This window comes from Trichosurus vulpecula, chromosome 6 (genome assembly GCF_011100635.1).
Source record: "Trichosurus vulpecula isolate mTriVul1 chromosome 6, mTriVul1.pri, whole genome shotgun sequence".
Lineage (NCBI taxonomy): Eukaryota > Metazoa > Chordata > Mammalia > Diprotodontia > Phalangeridae > Trichosurus > Trichosurus vulpecula.
The window spans coordinates 182092823-182111921 of record NC_050578.1 but is presented as its reverse complement, the minus strand read 5'-3'; positions in this window follow the sequence as shown (position 1 = coordinate 182111921).

Here is a 19099-nt window from a genome sequence, read left to right as displayed (position 1 = left end):
GAACAACTTCTATCTTAAAACAATTGAAAAATATTAAAAGAAAGAAATGGTGACAATAGTTATTTCTACCTGGAAAACCAGTGTTTATATGAATATTTTCTGATTCCTCTAATTAACAGTGCCTACTTGCATTAGCTATACATTTGGTGTGTGCATGCATGTGTGCGTGTGTGCATGCACACATGTATACACACACACGTTGTTTCCCTTGAAGGAATGTATGCATCTTGAGAACAGGGTCTATTTCATGTTCATCTATGTATCCCTGTCTCCCAGTACATAGTCTGGCTCATTAAAGGCATTTAATAAAGGCTTGTTGACTGATTGAAAGTTTGAGATTCAATTTCATCACCTATAGAACAAACATAGCATTAGCTCTTCCCTACCTGATGAGAGACAATGGAGTGAGGGGCCAATATTTTTACTTTTGTCTAAACTTGTTTTTAAGAAAATATGATCTGAAGGTAATACCATGAAAATCTTTAACATTGTCCATGTATACAGAATAGAGGATGAGGAGAAAAAGAAAGGTCAAAGACACCAAAATGGTGTTGAGTCTATAGGACTTTATAATATGTAAAGGGATCATTTGGGTTGATTTGTCTAGTAGCAGTATCAATCCGTCAGTCATTAAACATTTATTAAGTACCAACCATGTGCTAGGGGGCAGCTAGGTTTTGCTGTGGATAGAGCACGAGGCCTGGAGTCAGGAAGATCTGAGTTCAAATCTGGGTTCAGAAACTTACTAGCTATGTGAGCCCAGGCAAATCACTTAATCTTGTGTGCCTCAGTTTCCTCATCTGTAAAATGAGCTGGAGAAGAAAATGGCAACCACTTCAGTCAGTATCTTTGCCAAGAAAACCCCAAATGGTGTCATGAAGAGTAAGACACAACTGAAATGACTGAACAACAAACCATCTGCCAGGCACTGGCAGTGCTAAGCACTATAGCAGTTGCTTCCTTGCTAATTATCCTCTAAATAATAGGGTGTGCATCAAATTTCATTTACTTTAGCCACATATATTTATTTATACACAAAAGCCTACTCCTAAATTATGACCTGAAATGTGAACAAAATTATATGTATGTCTGTGTGTGTACATGTATGTGTATACACATACATATATATATACATACATATTTCCATATATACCCATATTATATATATATATATATACACACACACACACACCCCCATCTGCATATATACATACATATAGATAGATATGTATATATGGCTTGGATACAAATTCTGACTCTGCTTCTTGCCTTGTGACCTTGGGCAAATTACTTAACTTTTCTGGGTGTCAATTCCTTGGGCAGTAGAAGTGATGAAATAAGGTCCTATCCACCTCTACAATCCTACTAAATCTATCCATCACAACATGGTTTTTGTCTTCTATGGTGCACTTTGCATGGAACAACCCACCTGATAATAGAATTAAGCAGCTTGCTCTTCTGGTTTCTATTGGGAAATTACTAGTTACTTTTTAAAGAGTAGCCTTAAATGTGTTGCAGACTCTTTATTATATTCCCTGAAAGAAGGCCCAGACTGTGGGATTTTGAGTAGGGATCCTGAAGCAAATGACATCAACTTTACCACTTAGAGTTCAATTTTTTTCCAGTTTAAATGGGTGGCATGGATATCCAGGCTTTCTATTTAATTTTCAGAATTGTGTAGAAATGAGTATATGGATATTGTCCACTCATATACTATTTAAGTCAGAGATTTGAAGCCTGGGTTTTGTCACTTTGTTTTCTTAAAAAAAAGTGTTGATAATTCTATTTCAATATAATTAGTTTATTTTTTAATCCTACATATTTGATTTGTACATTTAAATCATTGTTCTGAGAAAGGATCCATAGGCTTCATCAGACTGACAAAGGAATCAATGACTCCCCAAAAGGTTAAGAATCCTTGTTTTGTACTCACCATTAGCCTCTCTTATGACTTAAGTTACATGTTAAGCATAAGACCTCATACTTCACAATACAACATTTGTAGAACTTCTTGAGTTCTGAGCTTTTTTATGTGGAGTTTTAGAGAAAGGGACCCAGAATATTTTGAGAAAAGTTTGCTTTATGTTTAACTCCGAAGAAAGGAGCCAGAGCATAGTCAGAGGACAGAGGATTGAAGAAAGATAAAAACTTCTTAGAAGAATTTCTTCTCCCATCTTCAGCTTAATAAATGGGAAGAAAAATTGGTGTTTTCTCAGCTTCAGGAAATATGCCTATACGTGGTGAATAGGAGCTGTTTTGACGATAATGCAGCATGTCAGGTATTAAAGTTATTTTTATGCTAGTTGAAAATGTGTTTCAGAATCTACTGAAGAAGAATTGTTTTTCTAGATAGACCAAGGCACTGTCTGTTTGAGAAATATGCTGTGTTTGTGGATAGAAAACCATTAAAAATAATAACTGCCATTTATGGCCAGGGTGAAGCAAACACTCCAAATGAAAATGGTGGGAAGTTGCAAAGCTATAGGACTCCAAGACTCAAGGTCAGTCAAATCATAACATTGTTGTTCATTCTTACTCATTGGAAAGTAAAATACCAAGCATTCCCTTTGGTTCCCTGAAATATTTTTCTTAAGTGGACCTTTTCAAAAAAGCAGAATAGAAATGGTGGTATTATAAATATTAATATCAGTCTGGTTGGATGACCAACAATGACCTTTCTTGTTTCCAGACCATACTTTGATGACCATTGCTCTAGTAGAAAAGAGATGTATTTTCAGTTTTCCCTTTTCTTTTGTATTTTTCCTTTCTGTCACTCTAACTAAAGGCCTACTCTATTCAAAATTTCTTTTTCTTCCTGGAAGAACTAGGTTCAAATACTGAATATGACATTTACTAGCTGTGTAAGTTGCTTAACTACTATGTGCTTCAGTTTACCCATCTGTAAAAACTGCAGTAGCTTCTCATGAGGTTGAAATGAGATGATGTTTTGCAAAATGTAAAGCACTTCTTTTATGTCACTTATTCTTCTATTGGGCTTTCACCTTCAATGGAACTTGGAACAAAGGTTGGATTTCCTAATGATAGCTAATGAAAGTCTGTCCTATATGCAGCCTCTGTGTTCTTGAAAACCTTCTGAAGAGGTGTGGGGTGGGGGTGGGGGAAGAAGGAATTATGCCTACTAAGGGGACAGCATGGTGTGGTGGAAAGAACATTGGATTTATGTATCCCTGCTTACGGTGCTCTCTGACTTTCTTGAAGTCCAAACAAAATCCCATCTTTTCCTAAAAGACTTGCTCAATCTCTCTTAATTCTACTGTTTTTCCTTTGTTAATTCTTTCCTACTTATCCTGTATACAGCTTACTTTGTATATATTTGTTTACATCTTGTCTCCCTATTAGAGTGTAAACTCCAGGAGATAATGGATTGTCTTTTGCCTCTTTTTGTATCACCACTGCTTAGCACAGTGCCTGGTACGTAGTAGGTCCTTATTAAATTGGTTAATACTGTAAAACCTGGCCTTTATGAAGATTCTTATTTCCAGAAGTGGCAAGGTCTTAAAGAATAATTTTGTTCAACTCCACCATTTCACAGATGAGGAAACTAAGGCTCAGAAAAGTAAAATGAGTTGACATGGTCAAATAAGCAGTGTGGAAGTAGCAAAGAAAGAATTCAAAGCCACATCCTCTGAATTTACATTCTGCGTTCTTTCCACTACTTCACTCTGCCACCATTTAGGTGATTGCCATCAAAAGTGACCCAAAGAGGTCAATAAGGTTTCCCATTCAGCTATAATTACAGGGAAAAGTGATTCAATAGTAACTGTTTAACCATACAGCAAGAAGTAAGGAAGGTCAGGTGTTGTGCTGGATTATATTGTAAATGGCTATAAAGGTCTGTTTCTAATAAATCATGATGAAAGTTTCATTGATTTTCTTTTGATTTTTTTATCTTTTGTTTCAAAATAATTTGAATAATGCACCTTCTCCCAACCATCAGAGTCTAGATTCCCCATATTAGTTGCTATAGATATGATAATAAGTTACTTAGTTCCTGGATTGCCACCTCATGTGAAACTGGAGGTAATGGCACTTGCTAACTTTACAGAGAAGTTGTGTGGCTTAACTAAGTGCATTGCCCAGCTAAGAACAGAAGTACGCTTAGGTCTTGTTTCTACGCAGTCCCAGATAATTCTAGAAAATATTCTTCCTTGAAAATCTCCATGTGTTCCAGAACTGTTTATCTAACCCTTATGCTAGTCTTGTATGTTATGAGGAAGGAATTGTTATCCCTACTTGACAAGTAGAAGGAAGAAGTTAATGATTGGAAAGATGAATTGATGGGTTGGGACCAGAAAGGCTATTTGACTTTACTTGGAGTTACCTCTGGAACATATCAATTTGTGGCAGCAGGAGTCCCAAAGGTAATTGGCAGGGAATTCAGACTGCTTTTGTGCCAACATGTGATTACTACCATGTCTTTCTTCTACTAGTCACTGGAAGATAGTGAGCTGGGTATTTTAAATTGGTATGTACTGTGCCTCTGTATTGTGTGCCAGTGTTTCATATTGGCGTATCCGAAGCAGAATGGGCAAATGTCAACAATTAGGGAAATTCTCAGTTGAATGAAGGATAATCTTTGACTTCTGAGGGAGGCAAAGTCGGGAAGGGCACAATCCTTGAAGTGAGACTATATATTATCCAAAAACTTTCCTATGAAATTACCCGGAAGAAAATAGGGCATGGACATCTGAGGGCTTGAAACAAGTGGGTTGACCACTCACTGATCAGATGTCAAAGCTGCCTCTGACACTATCTGCCCGTATGACCTTGGACAACTCAATTAATACCCTTGGGCCTCTGTTTCCTCATGCGTAGAATAAGAGAGTTGGATTAGATGTTCTCTAATATCCTTTTTAGCTCTAGAATTGTCATCCTATGAGTCTGTCAAAGTTTAGTAGGCCAAAATATATAGGAAAGTTTATACCCTATGTGGACTTAAGCCATTTCCCAGATGCTTAAAACATTTTATTTAGGAAATCAACATGTCCCACCATTGGTGATGTCAATTGTTGCTCTAGTTGGGTAATAACATACCCCTTATTGACAGTCATTCCCAGAGAGTCAGGCTTAGACATTGAGCTACCTATTGGTGCACACATGCCCAGTTCTCTTCACCATTCATGCCCAGATATTTAGTTAAATCTCTGTGTAGTAACAGATGAGATGGTACAAGTTGAAGCTGCTTTTAGTAGTTAGGATCATTTTAGAATTTAAGAATCCAGGGGTGCTTCACTTGGGCTCAGGAACCCCCAATGTGTCTATAAATAAGTTTCAAGGGGTTCTGAACTTGGATAGAAAAATACACTTATATTTTTGTTAGCATTTAATTAAAATTTAGTATTGTCTTCAATTATGTATTAAAAAGAAATACCATTATTCTGAGGAGAGGTCCATAGATTTCACCAGACTGCGAATGGAATCTATGACACGAAAAAGTTTAAGGATGCCTACCTTAGACAGTGGGTAACTTTCCAGTTTTCCATGTAGCTAATGCTAAAGTCATCCAAAAACATTTTCTGCTGTTACCTCGTTATAGTGTAGAGTCCCTGGGGCCTCAAAGGCTAAACCCATGGAATAGAAACTCTAGCAGGTACAGCTACCAAGTTAGAAAGACTTTGAATACAGCCTATATTTCAGTCATATGAAAAGCAGCTTGGGTACGTTCAGAGAGTCTCACAAATGGTAATGGATTCTTTTGGCCACAGAAACTCCTAAAATCATTGATTCATATTTGCAGGAGTTGCAACCTGTGTCCAGTGGAGGGAGTACCCCCACCAAGGGAATCAAAGATTCTTGAAGGAAGCTCAAATCATGTGATAGAAATCATCAGAGCAGGGGAAATGTTCTGTAGGCAAAAACAGCTGGCCTCTGCATGACATGATCAATGAAATGATGGGCTTTTAAAAAATTAAAATGTGTTGACATGGGGTTCTTATTTCAGCCTTTAGTGGCTTATTCTCAGCTGTTTGGATTGTAGTGACTGTGATGATTGCTGGCTTTATGAGTCCTGCCCTGCAGCTAATAACTAGTGCTCCAGGGAAAGCTAAACAGGAGGGGATCCAATTGAAGTTCAGGTTCTTAATAAGCTCTTATTTTTTCCACCTCTTCTCTTTTGAAATCTGTGCATGAGTATTCAGAACAGGGAGAAGAGATTGTGCAGGGAAGCACAAATGATATGGAAAAAATGGATAGTGAAAACAGAAATTGAAGAAAGGTGTCTATCAAAAAAACACAACCACCACCACAACAAAAAAAACCCAAAGCTATTTACATCTCAAAACTTTTCCTAAGATTTATTCTTGCTTAAGATAGTCTAACCCAGTAAGAGTTTTTCCTTTTTGCTCCTGTGGTAAATGGATGCCCTTTCCTTATTAATGGCACTGTATGAGAATTCAAATGAACAAACATTTATTATTTACTGAATTCAAGAAAGGTTTATTAAATGCCTACTCATTTCAATAAACATTTAGTAAATGCCAACCATGTGAGACACTGTGCTAGGCTCTAGGGGATATAAAGATGAAACCAAGCACAGTCCCTCGCCTTAATGAGCTCACAATCTCTCAGGGGGCTTATAACAACTGCTAAGTGGCTCTATGTGGCATTTCATAAAGGAAATCAGAAAATCAGTGAATATCACTGTTGGAATGGTCTTCAGTGGCCACCTATAGTCCAATCCATAACTCCCAAAAGAATCCCTTCTTACAATGGTCTTGGAAAGTGGTCACCAACTCCTTTGCTTCAAGACTTTCAGTGAGACAGAACCCATGATCTCCTGAGACAGCTCATTCCACTTTTGGACAGTTCACATTACTAGGAAAGTTTACCGGCATCATTGAAATTTTCCTCTTTGCAACTTCTACCTACTGTGTTTCTTTCAGACTTCCCTGTCCAAAGAGAACAAGCTGAATCTCTTTTCCAGTATTAGAATTCAGCTATTATCCTGCCCTCTAGTCTAATCTTTTCTAGGTTAATCATCCCTAGTTCCTTCAAATAATAATTTTCAAATGGTGTGAATTTAAGGCCATTCTCCATCCTGGTTATTCTCTTCTGGACACTCTCCTGCTTCTCATTGTCTATCCTAAAAGGAGATGCCCTGAACTTAAAGTAACCCTCTAGGTGTGGTATGATCATGTAGAGAAAGGATACAATTAATTGTCTGTACCTTGGTTTCCTTATTTATTGAATGTGGACAATGCCATTTGCTATTTTCTTCATATAGAGTATGTGCAAAGTCATCAGCTGTTTTCTCCACATGGACTGTGTGACAAAGCCAGAGAAAGAGGAGTCAGAAGATGAGCAGTCAGAAAGTTAGGCTGAGAACCCTGCCAAAATGTAGGGTTACTAATTGTCTAGGAAAAGAGAATTTGCCCCTAAATCTAGTAGTCAATAATTTCAATGCCTAAAGAGGTCAAGGAGGATGAGGACAGAGATAGGCTATATTCCACTTGTTGATCAGAGTTCCTAAGTCATTCAAAGTTGATTATCTTTATAATATTTTTGTTGTTGCATAATTTATTCTTATTCTGCTCATTTCACTTTGTATCAGTTTATGCAAGGCTAGGGAATACATTTTTTTAAAAAAAATTTAAAACCAGATTTGGAAAAATTGGAAGGGAGCGATTAATGGTCTGTCCCCTACACCTACCTTTTTCTTAGCACTCTGACACCTGTACTATAGGATCAGATTCAGAATGAAATGACTTTCCTTTGGATAATATACACTCTCACTCCCTATCCATTGAATATATTGAACAGCAGAATTGTTTGAGGGCTTTGTGAAGGGTTTTTTTGTCACTAACATGGTCTGTTATTTGTAAAATCAGAAAAATGGTATCTCAGTGTTCTATAGATAATAATCAATGAAAAAACATTTTGATGCCTTGTATTCCACCACATGAAGCTCTTTAGGAAGTAAGATCAGGAAAATAGAGCTTTCTTTTTTCTTTTTGATGATTTTGCTATGCTTTAATAGCCTGAAGACACAAACAAACGATGGGAATAGGTTAACAAAAAATGAACCTCAGATATATCAAAAAGTGAAGTTTCTCACATTTGGTTTTTAAGTAGGACAACAGGTGAGTCAATAAAAGAAACAAAGAGAAGGGGAAAGTTGTGATTGTTAGGTAGTCAATAGTCAACACTAATGCCTATTTCTATATGACCTCTTCTTTAGTCATCTTTTGGAGTCAAGATAACAAAGGTCTAATTTATCCATTTGTTCTCTGATACAGTCCCAGACAGGGCCTCCCAGATCAAGATACAGGGATAAGAATACATTGCAGTACAGGACTTCTCAAAATGAGTAATGGCTAGGAGCACTATGAGAGAGAAGTGACTGCTAAGCAGCTTGGAAAACATCAATTCCTCTGGCAGAAAATAGTTAAAAATAAATGGGAAGTAGGAGGGGGTGGAGCCAAGATGGTGAATTAGAGGAAACCAGGCTGAACTCTCTCAACCTCCCTCTCCAAATAACTTTAAAATAATACCTCAAATCAAAGTTTAGAATAGAAGAACCATCAAAGGGTCAGGGTGAGGAATTTTTCCTACATAAGAAAATTTAGGATGTTGGCAGGAGAAGTTTATGACACCAAGGTAAAAGCCTATCTGGAAACCACATACACAGAAGCAGCAACAGTGGAGCAGCATCAGCAGCTTTGGGAGCTCTCAGCCTAGAGAGGGCAAGGAGGTTGGACAACTGATCAAAGAGAGATTAGAGGGGACTCTTTGCTGGCATTGTATACAGTTGGCACTGATTGGCAACTCTATTGCCTATGTGTAGTTCTGGGTTGTAGTTCCAGGGAAGAGAGGAGCACTGTGAGTTAATCATAAGGGAACAGGAGCCCTGCTTGCAGTTCTAAGGGAAAGAGAGCACTAGTACATGTAGCTACAGGGGACCAGGGCCCTTCCTGAGTAAAGACTAGAGTACAGACCAGGACAGCAGGGCCATATGTCTCCCAGGATCACACCACTTTGGGAGCATTAAAAACTTGTAGACCTCCAGAACTAGCTCTGAAAATAGCAGCAAGAAAAAACCTGAAGCTTGGGACATTGCCTCCCCATCCCCAAGTGAACAGAGTCTAACTTTAATATAAAGTTCAAAGTCACAAAATAGACCGGAAACGTGAGCAAATAAGAGAAAAAGGATTTGACCATAAAAAGCTACTGTGGTGGCAGGAAAGACCAAGACATAAATTCAGAAGACAACAGTATGAAAAAAGCTTCAAAGCCTTAAAGAAAAATGCTAATTGGATCCAAACCCAACAAGAATTCCTCAAAGAGTTAAAGAAGGATATAAGAATGGTAGAGGAAAAAATGCAAGAAAATTGTGAAAGACAATTAACAGTTTGGTAAAAGAATCACAAAAACATTGAAGAAAATAATACTTTTTAAAGGTGTTGGACTGATGGTAAAAGAGGCATAAAAATCAACTGATGAAAAGAACTCCTTAAAAAGTAGAATAGACCAAATGAAAAAGGAGGTACTGAATTGACTGAAGAAAACTACTCCTTTAAATAGAATTGGGCAAATGGAAAAAGAGGTACAAAAGCTTACTGAAGAAAATAATTTCTTAAAAATTAGAATTGAGCAACTGGAAGATAATGACTTCATGACACATCAAGAAACAATAAAACAAAATAAAAAAAGTTCGTGGAATAGTGAACTGGTCCAACCATTCTGGTAAACAATTTGCCATTGTGCCTAAAAAGCTAGGAAACTGTGCATACTCTTTGACCTAACAATAGTACTACTAGGTCTGTATTCCAAAGAGATAAATGAAAAAGGGAAAAGGTCCCACATGTACCAAAACATTTATAGCAGCTGTTTTCTGGTGGCAAAGAGGGGAGGGGATTCTCATCGATTGGGGAATGGCTGATCAACTTGTGGCATATGATTGTGATGGAGGACTATTGTGTTGTGGAAAATGATGAGGGGGTAGTTTCAGAAAAAAAAAAGCACAACATGGCATAACCCATATGAATAGATGCAAATTTAAGTGAGAAGATCTGGGAGATCATTGTGCACAGCAACAGAAATGTTATAATGATGATCAGCTGTGAAAGACTTGGCCAATCAAGACAATGATCCAAGAGGATTCCAAAGGACCCATTATTCAAAATTCTATCCACTTCCAGAGAGAGAGAGAGAGAGAGAGAGACAGAGAGACAGAGAGAGAGAGAGACAGAGACAGAGACAGAGGGAGAACTGATGAACTCTGTAGATTGAAGCATACTTTTTTTACTTTATTTTTCTTGATTTTTTGTCTGTTTTTGTTGCAACATAGCTAATATGGAAATATATTTTGCATGGCTTCACATGTATAATTGATATCTAATTGCTTCCCTTCTCAAGGAGGGAGTGGGTGGAATGGATTTGGAACTCAAACATTTTAAAAATGAATGTTAATTTTTTACATGTAATTGGGAAATATTTAATGAAATAAAAGATATTTAAAAATCAACGGAAGTGAGTGGTTTACTTGGAAGGGAAACAGATAATTAGAGAAGTGTGGGATGGAGTATAAAGGTAGTTGTTAAAAGAAGGATTGGGAATTATCTTTGTAGATTGTTAGAATTAAGAAATAAGGTGATAAAATAATCTGGCCACTCTGATTATACCCTGGGCCCGTGGTCCCCTAACCATACTGTATCCATTGCCAACATGCATTATATCTCCTAGGTTATGCCTGGGGTTATAACAAAAGGTTTTGAAAATAAAAAAGAAGAAAGAAAAACAAGCACGGAGTGGTACAACAAGAAAGGCAAAAGTGAGGCTAGGGCAAATGACAGGGCAGGAGAGAATGAACGATAGACAGAAAACCTTCTAGTCTCATCTCTTTCTCCACACTCTGACAGTCAACTGATCAATCAACAAACATTTATTAAGTATTTACTAAGTGACAAGCACTATACAGTGATGGGAATACAACTACATAGTACCTTGAGGTTCGCAACATGCTTTACAAATATCTCATTTCCTCCTCATAACAACCTTGACAGATAGATATTATTATTATCCCCCTTTTACAAATGAGGAAATTGAGGTGCAGAGAGTTTAAGTGACTTGCTCAGGGTCACAGAGATAGTAAGTGTCTTCAGTTGAATTTGAATTCAGGCCTTCCTTATTCCATGTCGAATGCTGTATCCACTGAGCCACTCAACTGTCTCTACAAATACAAAAAATAAAACAATCCTTACTCGCAAGTGCCTTCCATTCTAAGGGGAGACAAGTATATACATAAATATATCCAATATAAATATAAAGTGAATAAATATTAACTACAAAATGTTAATATTAACTACAAAGTAGTTAAATGCAAGGTACTTTGGGAGAGAGGGCACCAGCAGTTGGGAAGATAAGGAAAGGTTTGACTTTCAAGGAAAGAGGATCATGTGATGTGAAAATTAGGAGGGGGTGCATTCCAGACATGTGGGGTGGCCAATGCAAATGTATGGAGGTAAGAGATGGAGTGCCCTATGTAAGGAACAGAGGTAATGTCAATTTAGCTGGATGACAGAGTTTGGGAATAGGAATAATGCCTAATGAAGCCAGAAGGATAGACTGTATAGGGCTTTAAAAACTAAACAAAAGAGATTATATTTGATCCTAGAAGCAATAGGGAGCCACTGCAATTGAGTGGCAGGGTCACATTTCTGACCTATATTTATGGAAAATTACTTTGATACCTGAAGGTGGCTGGAAGGGTTATTCCAGGTCCTTTGGTCCAAAAAGGAGGGAAGAGTTAGAAGAAGACAGGCAGGGCAGCTCATTTGGTACTCGTCAAAATTATTGGCAGGTCACTTTTGGTTGTGGGTGGATCAATTTTGGTTGTTGGACTTCAGGCATATATAACTCCACTAGTGCACTTAGAGATATGACTCCTCTTGGGGAATGCCTAGATCTCAGGTGGAAATGTCCCTTTCCTCCCTTCAAACTACAAACTCTGCATTTGTAAAAAAAAACAAAACAAAACAACAACAAAGCCCCAAAGCTATCTGTGTGGCCTTTTCCACCAAAAATCTGAGTCTGGGATCATGTCTTTTATAAACCTTAGAAAAGAGAATAGTGATGGGCATTTTAAGTTATTTGTTGAAAAGGCTAGTGAGGATCTTTGGTGAATCTACAATTTATGGTATCTTTGAGGAGGGAGGGAGGGAAGGAGAAAGAGAGAGAGAGAGAGAGAGAGAGAGAGAGAGAGAGAGGAGAGAGAGAGAGAGAGAGAGGAGAGAGAGAGAGAGAGAGAGAGCACCAACCAACTTATATGTATGTAAGTATAAGCCATTATATGAGGTCTTATTATAAATGAACTTTCAGGGAACTCTGGCCTCACCCTATTTGGAAGTTAATCCATTTCTTCCTTATGTGCATCCTCCTTTTTGTGGAAAGGTCCAAATTCTGTATTTACCAGGAGAGCAAAATTTCACTAGGGGGTAGAGAGATTCACTTGCCCGTGAGTTTCTGTGTGCTATAGGGATGGGATTTGGAAGCAGCTCTGGAGAAAGTTAAATTACATTGGGGCAGAAGCTAGTGTTGAGAATTGATCACAGAATAGTCAGTATCCAAATTCACAAGCAAAGCCCGTAGATTCAAGCAGAAATCAAATTCTAGGAAAGCTAACTGAATTGGGGTGAAAGTCTCATAGTGGAGCCACAGCTGCCAGGTCTGGCAATCTGGCTGACATTCTGTCCACCTGGCAGCACTATGTATTGGGATTGGTGTTGGGTTGGCTGGCCAATCTCTTCACCCCCCTCCCCCACTCCATTTCCTGCTTGCTACACTGCAGCTGTGCTATGAGAACATCCTGGAACTGAGGGAGGAAGCTGACTTGAGAAGAAAGGGCAAGGGAGAAGGGCCCACCTTTGTTAGCTTTTGTCTCAGCCAAGAAAAACCCAACTTCATATCTAAATTTGAAATTCTAAATTTTCTTACTTTTGAGGGTTCTATTAGAGTTGCTATGATTCCTTACCTTCTTGTTTGACAAAAGTATACATATTTACTTTTAGAGAAAATGTTTTCTCTTAAGTAGTTCAGGATTTAAAAAAAAAATTTACATTTTTTTCCCTTTTAAAGAGGTGTGTTTTTAGGTTTATAGCTAGCTTATATTTGAGGGTGGCCTATATTTAGATCAATAAGATATGTAAAAAACTACATAGAATAAAGAGAATAAGTAATATAGGAAAAACAATAAAGAAAATATAAATATTTGGTAAAAGGGCTCCATGTGAGAAAAGAACCTTTTAACTGTTAGTGCTGTCCAGAAATTTAATCAGTTATTTAAAAGAGTAGTGAAGTTGCCTGTTATTAGAGGTCTTTGAGTGTAATTAGGTCTACTATAGATAAGATGGAGGTCCTTGGGGAGGGCTTGAACCAGATGGCCTCTAAAGTAGCTTCCACCTCCACAATTCTACAAAATCTGTGAAATTGTATTGTAGAAACTGTGGGCAATAAAGAATAGAGAACAACTGGAGCAAATCATGGGGTCTTTTCTGAATTGCTTCTTACCACCCAGATTTTGAAAGAAATAATGGACACGGACTGGAGAAGAGGTAAGGAATAGCTAAGCAGGCAGGGTCCTGAATGGATGCGTATTTCTCCTAATAATGATAATAATTAGCATTTATATAGACCTTTAAGGTTTACAAAGCTCTTTCCAAATATCCCATTTGATTCTCACGATAACCCTATAAAGTAGGTACTATTATTATCCCCATTTTATAGATGAGGGAACTGAGGCAGAGGTTAAATGACTTGCCTAGCATTGCACATCTAGCATCTGAGACCAAATTTGAACTCAGGTCTTCCTAACTCCAGGTCTAGTGCTCTCTTCTCTCTGCCACCTAGCTGCCTTCTCTACACTGACATCATATTGTCTGGTCTGAATTCACAGGCATAAAAATCCCCAGCCTAAAGGTGCCCCAACTGGCAACAATAATTAATAATGGCCATGATAACAAGTTAGATATTTTTCTATTATTATGGCTATTATCCTGAGCAAATATATTGGTTGATTGATTGTTGTCCTTTGTTCTTGAGGAGGACCAAAATGACTTCACCATGTTAGGGTCAAGGTATAGTATGTCCAACTGTGACTGATCAGATCAGAAGGCCCTACCACAGGTCAGGCACAAATAATCCGTGTGAACATCTGGAGTAGAGACGTCCCTAAATTTGTGCATCCCGCATTTCTTTTGAGCAATTCTGCTTTGCTCATAGAGCACAGTGCCTTCTTTGATGCGGGCATGCCATACTGGGTGATACCGTGCCAGTATCTCTCATGTCTTGCAATCCATTCCAAATTTCTTCAGAGACACATTGAAAGAGTCATTATGGCTATCATCCTGAGCAAATATATTAAGCATTTGTAATGAACAAATGTATATTCCTCAACAGCAGATATTACATGTTTACTATGTACAAGACACTGAGCTGAACACTAGGGAAATTGAAGAGTTGTGGTATACAAAGACACTTGGATAGCACGGTATCTATTTTTAGGTAGCTGTTATTTTGGAGATAAGGAGCACGTAGTACAAATGGAGTTAAGCACGTAAGTAGGCATTTGCACAACTACCTCCAGTTCATCCTGTATATATCTTGTTTGTATATAGCATATTGTTTTCTATGTTAGACTGTGAGCATATGAAGAGCAGGGATTGTTGTTTTTATGTTTTTGTCTTTGTTTTTATTTGTTGGTTGTTGGGTTTTTTTCCCCAGAAGTGCTAAAAAAAAGTCTGGCACACATTAGATCCTTAATAAATGTCGTTGACTTGACTTTAATAGGTCCTGCCTGTTTTGTACACCTATTATGTATAAGGCATTTGCTAGATGCTGGGGTTACAGAAACAGAAATGAAACACTTTCTGCTATCAAAACTTACATTCTGTAGAGGGTGAGGGGATGTTGGCAATACACAACTACATATAATGCCAAGAAAATTTGAGGAGGGACAAAACATTAACAAATGGGTGTGTAGTGGATGGGAGAAGGGCCACTGTAGGCTTACTGGAAGAGGTGGCACCTCAGTCGATTTTTGAAGGAAAGAAAGTCTTCTGAGAGTCAGAGATCACAGAATGATAGCATTTTAAAGTTGGAAGGGACTTTAGTCACCAATAGTCCAACCCATTCTTGAAAAGAAACCCTGAATATAACATACTAGACAAGTCTAATAATGAGGAGAGGTGTGAAGGTGCAGAAGTGGGAAATTGTTTATTGAGTTTGGGGAACAGTTTTCTAGACTGGCTAGAATGAGGGAATTAAAGAAAAAGAAAGGAATGAAAGAAGAAAAAGAAGGAAGAAAAGAAGAAAAGGAAGGAAAGAAAGAAATTAAAGGGCTGGAATAGAATAAAATAATACTCAAAAGGTAAGTGTGTGCCAGATTACAGCAAGCCTTAACTGCCTGGTTTATACGTATTTGTGTCTAATGTAGCCACCTCTAGAGCAGGGCAAGAGAGAGGGAAGGAAAGAAAAAAGAAAGAAAGTTACATGGTAACTTTATTAGATTTTAAAAGGAATAGCAAGTAGTACATAATAGATTTACAGTTTCATGTACAATCATCTTCTTTTCCTATTCTGTCATGGAAATGTTTGTTTTATTTCTTAAGTTCAAAAAAAAATACAATTTTTTCAAAGGAATTCACATTTTATCATATACATAATAGGGAATCACTGAAGATTTTTGAGTAGGCAAGTGATAGTCAAACCCATGACTTAGGAAGATTATTTTGGCAGCTATGTAAAGAAAGGATTGGAGAAGAGAGTTTGGAAACAGAGAGACCCAATAAGAAGCTCTGAAGTCCTGAACTAGGATGGTGGCTGTTCGAGTAGAGAAAAGGGGGCAGAATGAGAGACATGGAGGGAGAATTGGCAAGACTCGGTAACTTGGATATGCCTTAAGGGAAGTGATATTTATCTCATTCCGGTAACATCTGACCCAAAGAGGGAGATCATGTTTGGGGGCTATTGTCAGGAAGCAATCTATTATAGTGGAAATGTCATACTTAGATTCAGAAGATAACTAATTTTGAATCCTGCCTCTTAAAACTCTAGTTGTTTGAAGATGGGCAAGTCATAATCTCACTGAGCCCCAGCTTTTTTTATTGGCAAAGTGGGAATACTAATATCTCTCATACCTGTCTGTCCCCAGATTAGTTTCGAGGATCAAATGAAATTATGTGTACATATAAATGTCATTTGTAAAGGTTATATAAATGTCAGAGATTATTATTATTATTACAATTCCACCTGAAACATGCAGAATGGTTTCCTTAGCTGCCATCCCCAAACCCCACCAGCACTCACAAGTATATATTCGACACAAGGCAGACACACACACACACACACACACACACACACACACACACACACATACACATCAGCAGGAAGGGGTAGGTAGTGGATGGCAAGAAATTGGTAGCTTGTAATAAAAGTGACTAACTGCTAAAGAATAAGTCATGACTACCTGTTCGTTTAAATCTTCAGAAACTGACTTGCCTTGTTTGTGTACCCACAAACAGCTGAGGAGTGGTATGGGGAGGGGAGAGAAGATTTCTCTGTAGAAAAGACTTGGCAAGTGATGGAGAAAAAAAATCAAGATCATCTCTTTAATCTTTTACTATCTGTTACTAGAAACCTTTTTGCTACCTGTGCCTCTCTCCTCTGCCACCCCCAAAAGGTACCTGAGTGTCCTCAAAGTGAGTATAGGGACTGACAAATGGCACTAATTCTACATGACTCTCACCATGCTTCTGCTGATGCTGGTCCAAAGACCAGTTTTCAAAAGCCAAAGGCAGCTGCATGTCCACAGTAGAAAAACACACTCATTTTCTAGGGACAACTTGGATGCCTGCATTTTAAACTTTGGCCCCAAGGAGATAAAATGGCAGCTAGAATTTATTGGTAACTACTTTTTGCTGGTGATTCAGAGGGAACATGATAACATTTCTCAAGATGATGAGAAATGGAACTTGCAGTATTTCAACAAAGGTATTCCTCATAGTATCCAAGATGCCTTTTTTGTTATGTGTTTTTCATGGTGACTGAGAGAAAGCAGGAACAGTTTATCTCTAATTCTCTCATTTCAAAAAGTACAGCATGATCTGTGAGATAGCAGATATGGCTTTCAGGCTTTTCATCAAAGTATATTACACAGCCAACCATGCATGCTGAACGGCCAGGTGAATTTTTTATATTTATTGAAGAAGAATGGGACAAAATCAAAGCTGTCAGTATGTAAAAATAAAAAAAAACCCAGAAATCTAAGATGATGACAAACAACTTACAATATTAGAGTATATGCCATGCATAGAATGGTTTGAAGTAGAAAGAGTTGAACTGATGGTGGCAAAATTTACTCAATATTGTAGAAAATTTAATGAGGGGTTCTGTTTTCTAAGAACTTTCATTGTAGTGGCATAGTGAAAAGTGGACTAGTCTTAAAACCCAGAAAACCTGGGTTCAAGTTCTCATTCTGATCATTAATAGCTTTGGGATCCTCAGCAAGTCTTTTATCCTCTTTGAATTTGAGCTTCCTAATCTGTAAGATGAGGTTAATAATACTTGTATGACCTATCTCACAGAGCTGTCAGAAAAGCACTCTGTCAAACTCAAGGTGTTATCTAAGTGTGAGCTAAAATTACTAGGAATAAATTGGACTGCTTTCTATTGGACTAAGCTTTGCAGTATTTTTTTTGGTTTACAATCTGAAATAGATTGAAGTTGAAGACACCAAATACCATTTAAAGGCAGTTATTACTTACATGTCTTTTCTCGTTCTTCTCATCCATTCACTTAATAATTCAAATTATTAATTTCAAATAATAATGCTGATAATAATAATTGACATCTATATATGTGTAGCATTCACATAGTTATGCAAATGTTATCTGTCCTCCCCTTGAGGGCAGAAACTGTGATTTTGCCTTTTTGTATATCCCCAGTGCTTAACACAGTGTCTGGCACGCAATAGGTACTTAATGGATGCCTGCTGACTCACTGATTTATGTAATTCTGTACTTTAAAGTTTGAGAACCATTTGCATGCATTGTCTTGTTTGAATTTCACAATCGATTCCCTTCTTCCCTTCCCAGTCTAGGCAGTTGGGGCTGGGTGGGGCATGGCAAGACATACAAACATGAAAATTTGAATAACAATACAGTCCTATTGCACCAGGGTGACCAGACCAACAAGGTGTTAACTGTGCCAGGTGTGCCAATCCCCTAGGACTTTTAGTCCAAACTTGTATATGAGAAAAGGAAGCAGTCCATGTTTGAGTGAACAAGTCAATAAGCAATTATTAAACACTTATGTGGCAGACACTGTACCAATTGCTGTGAATGCAGATTCAAGCAGAAGGAAAGACAGCCTCTGCCCTCTAGGAGATTACATTTTAGTGGGGAAAAACAACACCTAAAAGGAAATTGGAAATTTGGATGAGGGGGCAGGAGATGAATTTACCAAGAAAGAGAATATTGCACAGAAACTCTAAGAGAAGAGTCAGGAGTGAAGTCTAGAAAGGGTTGGAGTGGAGGGAACAAGCATTTACTGCATGACTACCATGTGACAGACACTGCAAGCACTTTACAAATATCTTATTTGAGAGAGGAATAAACACATAAATGGCTTGAGAATATCCCTTAAAATGCAAGTGCTATGATGAACCAGGCAATGAGAAGCCGAGGCTACAGGGTTGGAGAGTACTTCCAGTGTGTGAAATTTAGAACTTTCATGAGCTTTCATGGTGAAGAGGTTTCTAGGACATTGTAAGGAAAGTCATGGAGGAGGGTCAAGAGTGCAGCCTGGATGGGAATGGAGATCCGCTTGTTTGATGAAGGTACTTTATTGGTAAGGATTCTCAACGGGTTCGTCTCTATTTTGACCCATAAATATAATGGGGACCCATACTTTTTGGATAATGGGTTACACTGTGGCATGACTGTAGTAATTTCACCACTTGTAGCTATATGGCATCACCAGAATGATATCTACTTGGGGTTCTGATTTGCTTATGCCATGACCTTTTATTTTTAACATGTGTATTCATTTGGAGTTTATCATTGTATGTCATATGATGTATTGGCTT